Below are 7500 nucleotides of genomic sequence, written 5' to 3' on the forward strand. Positions count from 1 at the left end.
GCTATGTGGTACGGGGTAACTGCAGGAAAGGAAAGCTACTGGGGGAGTAGAGCAGGGGAGGATGTGCCTCCCCGGGGCCTGCTGGAGGTCAAGGTCCATGCTGGCTATGTGGTACGGGGTAACTGCAGGAAAGGAAAGCTACTGGGGGAGTAGAGCAGGGGAGGATGTGCCTCCCCGGGGCCTGCTGGAGGTCAAGGTCCATGCTGGATATGTGGTACAGGGTAACTGCAGGAAAGGAAAGCTACTGGGGGAGTAGAGCAGGGGAGGATGTGCCTCCCCGGGGCCTGCTGGAGGTCAAGGTCCATGCTGGCTATGTGGTACTGGGTAACTGCAGGAAAGGAAAGCTACTGGGGGAGTAGAGCAGGGGAGGATGTGCCTCCCCGGGGCCTGCTGGAGGTCGAGGTCCATGCTGGCTATGTGGTAGCAGCAGGGCCAGTGCAGCAGCAGCAGCAGCAGCAGCAGCAGCAGCAGCAGCACATCTTTTTCGACCGTAAAGGAGGCAGGAGGCCGACTCACTCCCTGGGCCAAATGGAGAGAGAATATCAGCAGGGCCAGTGCACCAGCAGCACATCTTTTTCGACCGTAAAGGAGAGAGGAGGCCGACTCACCACCTCGGCCAAATGGAGACAGCACATCAGCAGGGCCAGTGCGCCAGCAGCACATCTTTTTCGACCGTAAAGGAGAGAGGAGGCCGACTCACCCCCTCGGCCAAATGGAGAGAGGGATTCAGCAGGGCCAGTGCGCCAGCAGCACATCTTTTTCGACCGTAAAGGAGAGAGGAGGCCGACTCACCACCTCGGCCAAATGGAGACAGCACATCAGCAGGGCCAGTGCGCCAGCAGCACATCTTTTTCGACCGTAAAGGAGAGAGGAGGCCGACTCACCCCCTCGGCCAAATGGAGAGAGGGATTCAGCAGGGCCAGTGCGCCAGCAGCACATCTTTTTCGACCGTAAAGGAGAGAGGAGGCCGACTCACCCCCTCGGCCAAATGGAGAGAGGAACTCAGCAGGGCCAGTGCGCCAGCAGCACATCTTTTTCGACCGTAAAGGAGAGGGGAGGCCGACTCACCCCCTCGGCCAAATGGAGAGAGGAACTCAGCAGGGCCAGTGCGCCAGCAGCACATCTTTTTCGACCGTAAAGGAGAGAGGAGGCCGACTCACCCCCTCGGCCAAATGGAGAGAGGGATTCAGCAGGGCCAGTGCGCCAGCAGCACATCTTTTTCGACCGTAAAGGAGAGAGGAGGCCGACTCACCACCTCGGCCAAATGGAGACAGCACATCAGCAGGGCCAGTGCGCCAGCAGCACATCTTTTTCGACCGTAAAGGAGAGAGGAGGCCGACTCACCACCTCGGCCAAATGGAGACAGCACATCAGCAGGGCCAGTGCGCCAGCAGCACATCTTTTTCGACCGTAAAGGAGAGAGGAGGCCGACTCACCCCCTCGGCCAAATGGAGACACAACAGCAGCAGGGCCAGTGGAGCAGCATGCATCTTGTTCAGCGGTAAGGGAGACAGGGAGATGTGATGGTGGTCCCCGGGGCCCCCTGGAGGTGGGGGAGATCAGCAACTAGCTAGCGAGGAGAGCGCGTACAGCCGACGTGGCATAAGTGTTTCTGCGCAGTGTACCAGGGGCTTGTGGAAAAGCTGTCGTACCATATGCACGGGAAGTACATAGCAAAGTGCTGCTGAGCAGAGTACCAGGGGCATGTAGAAACATTGTCGTACCATATGCACGAGGAGTGTGTGTGTGTGGCAAAGTGTTTCTGAGCAGAGTACCAGGGGCACGGAGAAAAGTTGTCGTACCATATGCACGAGGAAGTACATAGCAAAGTGCTGCTGAGCAGAGTACCAGGGGCACGGAGAAAAGTTGTCGTACCATATGCACGAGGAGTGTGTGTGTGTGGCAAAGTGTTTCTGAGCAGAGTACCAGGGGCACGGAGAAAAGTTGTCGTACCATATGCACGAGGAAGTACATAGCAAAGTGCTGCTGAGCAGAGTACCAGGGGCACGGAGAAAAGTTGTCGTACCATATGCACGAGGAGTGTGTGTGTGTGGCAAAGTGTTTCTGAGCAGAGTACCAGGGGCACGGAGAAAAGTTGTCGTACCATATGCACGAGGAAGTACATAGCAAAGTGCTGCTGAGCAGAGTACCAGGGGCTTGTAGAAACATTGTCGTACCATATGCACGAGGAGTGTGTGTGTGTGGCAAAGTGTTTCTGAGCAGAGTACCAGGGGCACGGAGAAAAGTTGTCGTACCATATGCACGAGGAAGTACATAGCAAAGTGCTGCTGAGCAGAGTACCAGGGGCACGGAGAAAAGCTGTCGTACCATATGCACGAGGAGTGTGTGTGTGTGGCAAAGTGTTTCTGAGCAGAGTACCAGGGGCATGTAGAAACATTGTCGTACCATATGCACGAGGAGTGTGTGTGTGGCAAAGTGTTTCTGAGCAGTGTACCAGGGGCATGTAGAAACATTGTCGTACCATATGCACGAGGAGTGTGTGTGTGGCAAAGTGTTTCTGAGCAGTGTACCAGGGGCACGGAGAAAAGTTGTCGTACCATATGCACGAGGAGTGTGTGTGTGGCAAAGTGCTGCTGAGCAGAGTACCAGGGGCACGGAGAAAAGTTGTCGTACCATATGCACGAGGAAGTACATAGCAAAGTGCTGCTGAGCAGAGTACCAGGGGCACGGAGAAAAGCTGTCGTACCATATGCACGAGGAAGTACATAGCAAAGTGCTGCTGAGCAGAGTACCAGGGGCACGGAGAAAAGCTGTCGTACCATATGCACGAGGAAGTACATAGCAAAGTGCTGCTGAGCAGAGTACCAGGGGCACGGAGAAAAGCTGTCGTACCATATGCACGAGGCCTGTCCAGCAGCACATCTTTTTCGACCGTAAAGGAGAGAGGAGGCCGACTCACCACCTCGGCCAAATGGAGACAGCACATCAGCAGGGCCAGTGCGCCAGCAGCACATCTTTTTCGACCGTAAAGGAGAGAGGAGGCCGACTCACCACCTCGGCCAAATGGAGACAGCACATCAGCAGGGCCAGTGCGCCAGCAGCACATCTTTTTCGACCGTAAAGGAGAGAGGAGGCCGACTCACCCCCTCGGCCAAATGGAGACACAACAGCAGCAGGGCCAGTGGAGCAGCATGCATCTTGTTCAGCGGTAAGGGAGACAGGGAGATGTGATGGTGGTCCCCGGGGCCCCCTGGAGGTGGGGGAGATCAGCAACTAGCTAGCGAGGAGAGCGCGTACAGCCGACGTGGCATAAGTGTTTCTGCGCAGTGTACCAGGGGCTTGTGGAAAAGCTGTCGTACCATATGCACGGGAAGTACATAGCAAAGTGCTGCTGAGCAGAGTACCAGGGGCATGTAGAAACATTGTCGTACCATATGCACGAGGAGTGTGTGTGTGTGGCAAAGTGTTTCTGAGCAGAGTACCAGGGGCACGGAGAAAAGTTGTCGTACCATATGCACGAGGAAGTACATAGCAAAGTGCTGCTGAGCAGAGTACCAGGGGCACGGAGAAAAGTTGTCGTACCATATGCACGAGGAGTGTGTGTGGCAAAGTGTTTCTGTGCAGTGTACCAGGGGCACAGAGAAAAGTTGTCATACCATATGCACGAGGAGTTTGTGGCAAAGTGTTTCTGCGCAGTGTACCAGGGGCACGTTTGTATTTTCTTTCTGGAGTACCAGGGGCACGAGGATTTTGCCAGTGTTGTTTTGCTTTGTTACTGGGAGGGGGCTTAAGTGTGGGTTCCCGGGGCCTGCTGGAGGTCAAGGTCCATGCTGGCTATGTGGTACTGGGTAACTGCAGGAAAGGAAAGCTACTGGGGGAGTAGAGCAGGGGAGGATGTGCCTCCCCGGGGCCTGCTGGAGGTCAAGGTCCATGCTGGATATGTGGTACTGGGTAACTGCAGGAAAGGAAAGCTACTGGGGGAGTAGAGCAGGGGAGCATGTGCCTCCCCGGGGCCTGCTGGAGGTCGAGGTCCATGCTGGCTATGTGGTACAGGGTAACTGCAGGAAAGGAAAGCTACTGGGGGAGTAGAGCAGGGGAGGATGTGCCTCCCCAGGGCCTGCTGGAGGTCAAGGTCCATGCTGGATATGTGGTACAGGGTAACTGCAGGAAAGGAAAGCTACTGGGGGAGTAGAGCAGGGGAGGATGTGCCTCCCCGGGGCCTGCTGGAGGTCGAGGTCCATGCTGGCTATGTGGTACGGGGTAACTGCAGGAAAGGAAAGCTACTGGGGGAGTAGAGCAGGGGAGGATGTGCCTCCCCGGGGCCTGCTGGAGGTCAAGGTCCATGCTGGCTATGTGGTACGGGGTAACTGCAGGAAAGGAAAGCTACTGGGGGAGTAGAGCAGGGGAGGATGTGCCTCCCCGGGGCCTGCTGGAGGTCAAGGTCCATGCTGGATATGTGGTACAGGGTAACTGCAGGAAAGGAAAGCTACTGGGGGAGTAGAGCAGGGGAGGATGTGCCTCCCCGGGGCCTGCTGGAGGTCAAGGTCCATGCTGGCTATGTGGTACTGGGTAACTGCAGGAAAGGAAAGCTACTGGGGGAGTAGAGCAGGGGAGGATGTGCCTCCCCGGGGCCTGCTGGAGGTCGAGGTCCATGCTGGCTATGTGGTAGCAGCAGGGCCAGTGCAGCAGCAGCAGCAGCAGCAGCAGCAGCAGCAGCAGCACATCTTTTTCGACCGTAAAGGAGGCAGGAGGCCGACTCACTCCCTGGGCCAAATGGAGAGAGAATATCAGCAGGGCCAGTGCACCAGCAGCACATCTTTTTCGACCGTAAAGGAGAGAGGAGGCCGACTCACCACCTCGGCCAAATGGAGACAGCACATCAGCAGGGCCAGTGCGCCAGCAGCACATCTTTTTCGACCGTAAAGGAGAGAGGAGGCCGACTCACCCCCTCGGCCAAATGGAGAGAGGGATTCAGCAGGGCCAGTGCGCCAGCAGCACATCTTTTTCGACCGTAAAGGAGAGAGGAGGCCGACTCACCACCTCGGCCAAATGGAGACAGCACATCAGCAGGGCCAGTGCGCCAGCAGCACATCTTTTTCGACCGTAAAGGAGAGAGGAGGCCGACTCACCCCCTCGGCCAAATGGAGAGAGGGATTCAGCAGGGCCAGTGCGCCAGCAGCACATCTTTTTCGACCGTAAAGGAGAGAGGAGGCCGACTCACCCCCTCGGCCAAATGGAGAGAGGAACTCAGCAGGGCCAGTGCGCCAGCAGCACATCTTTTTCGACCGTAAAGGAGAGGGGAGGCCGACTCACCCCCTCGGCCAAATGGAGAGAGGAACTCAGCAGGGCCAGTGCGCCAGCAGCACATCTTTTTCGACCGTAAAGGAGAGAGGAGGCCGACTCACCCCCTCGGCCAAATGGAGAGAGGGATTCAGCAGGGCCAGTGCGCCAGCAGCACATCTTTTTCGACCGTAAAGGAGAGAGGAGGCCGACTCACCACCTCGGCCAAATGGAGACAGCACATCAGCAGGGCCAGTGCGCCAGCAGCACATCTTTTTCGACCGTAAAGGAGAGAGGAGGCCGACTCACCACCTCGGCCAAATGGAGACAGCACATCAGCAGGGCCAGTGCGCCAGCAGCACATCTTTTTCGACCGTAAAGGAGAGAGGAGGCCGACTCACCCCCTCGGCCAAATGGAGACACAACAGCAGCAGGGCCAGTGGAGCAGCATGCATCTTGTTCAGCGGTAAGGGAGACAGGGAGATGTGATGGTGGTCCCCGGGGCCCCCTGGAGGTGGGGGAGATCAGCAACTAGCTAGCGAGGAGAGCGCGTACAGCCGACGTGGCATAAGTGTTTCTGCGCAGTGTACCAGGGGCTTGTGGAAAAGCTGTCGTACCATATGCACGGGAAGTACATAGCAAAGTGCTGCTGAGCAGAGTACCAGGGGCATGTAGAAACATTGTCGTACCATATGCACGAGGAGTGTGTGTGTGTGGCAAAGTGTTTCTGAGCAGAGTACCAGGGGCACGGAGAAAAGTTGTCGTACCATATGCACGAGGAAGTACATAGCAAAGTGCTGCTGAGCAGAGTACCAGGGGCACGGAGAAAAGTTGTCGTACCATATGCACGAGGAGTGTGTGTGTGTGGCAAAGTGTTTCTGAGCAGAGTACCAGGGGCACGGAGAAAAGTTGTCGTACCATATGCACGAGGAAGTACATAGCAAAGTGCTGCTGAGCAGAGTACCAGGGGCACGGAGAAAAGTTGTCGTACCATATGCACGAGGAGTGTGTGTGTGTGGCAAAGTGTTTCTGAGCAGAGTACCAGGGGCACGGAGAAAAGTTGTCGTACCATATGCACGAGGAAGTACATAGCAAAGTGCTGCTGAGCAGAGTACCAGGGGCTTGTAGAAACATTGTCGTACCATATGCACGAGGAGTGTGTGTGTGTGGCAAAGTGTTTCTGAGCAGAGTACCAGGGGCACGGAGAAAAGTTGTCGTACCATATGCACGAGGAAGTACATAGCAAAGTGCTGCTGAGCAGAGTACCAGGGGCACGGAGAAAAGCTGTCGTACCATATGCACGAGGAGTGTGTGTGTGTGGCAAAGTGTTTCTGAGCAGAGTACCAGGGGCATGTAGAAACATTGTCGTACCATATGCACGAGGAGTGTGTGTGTGGCAAAGTGTTTCTGAGCAGTGTACCAGGGGCATGTAGAAACATTGTCGTACCATATGCACGAGGAGTGTGTGTGTGGCAAAGTGTTTCTGAGCAGTGTACCAGGGGCACGGAGAAAAGTTGTCGTACCATATGCACGAGGAGTGTGTGTGTGGCAAAGTGCTGCTGAGCAGAGTACCAGGGGCACGGAGAAAAGTTGTCGTACCATATGCACGAGGAAGTACATAGCAAAGTGCTGCTGAGCAGAGTACCAGGGGCACGGAGAAAAGCTGTCGTACCATATGCACGAGGAAGTACATAGCAAAGTGCTGCTGAGCAGAGTACCAGGGGCACGGAGAAAAGCTGTCGTACCATATGCACGAGGAAGTACATAGCAAAGTGCTGCTGAGCAGAGTACCAGGGGCACGGAGAAAAGCTGTCGTACCATATGCACGAGGCCTGTCCAGCAGCACATCTTTTTCGACCGTAAAGGAGAGAGGAGGCCGACTCACCACCTCGGCCAAATGGAGACAGCACATCAGCAGGGCCAGTGCGCCAGCAGCACATCTTTTTCGACCGTAAAGGAGAGAGGAGGCCGACTCACCACCTCGGCCAAATGGAGACAGCACATCAGCAGGGCCAGTGCGCCAGCAGCACATCTTTTTCGACCGTAAAGGAGAGAGGAGGCCGACTCACCCCCTCGGCCAAATGGAGACACAACAGCAGCAGGGCCAGTGGAGCAGCATGCATCTTGTTCAGCGGTAAGGGAGACAGGGAGATGTGATGGTGGTCCCCGGGGCCCCCTGGAGGTGGGGGAGATCAGCAACTAGCTAGCGAGGAGAGCGCGTACAGCCGACGTGGCATAAGTGTTTCTGCGCAGTGTACC

The sequence above is a fragment of the Pelmatolapia mariae genome, unplaced genomic scaffold (genome assembly GCF_036321145.2).
Source record: "Pelmatolapia mariae isolate MD_Pm_ZW unplaced genomic scaffold, Pm_UMD_F_2 NODE_ptg000551l+_length_52580_cov_1, whole genome shotgun sequence".
NCBI lineage: Eukaryota > Metazoa > Chordata > Actinopteri > Cichliformes > Cichlidae > Pelmatolapia > Pelmatolapia mariae.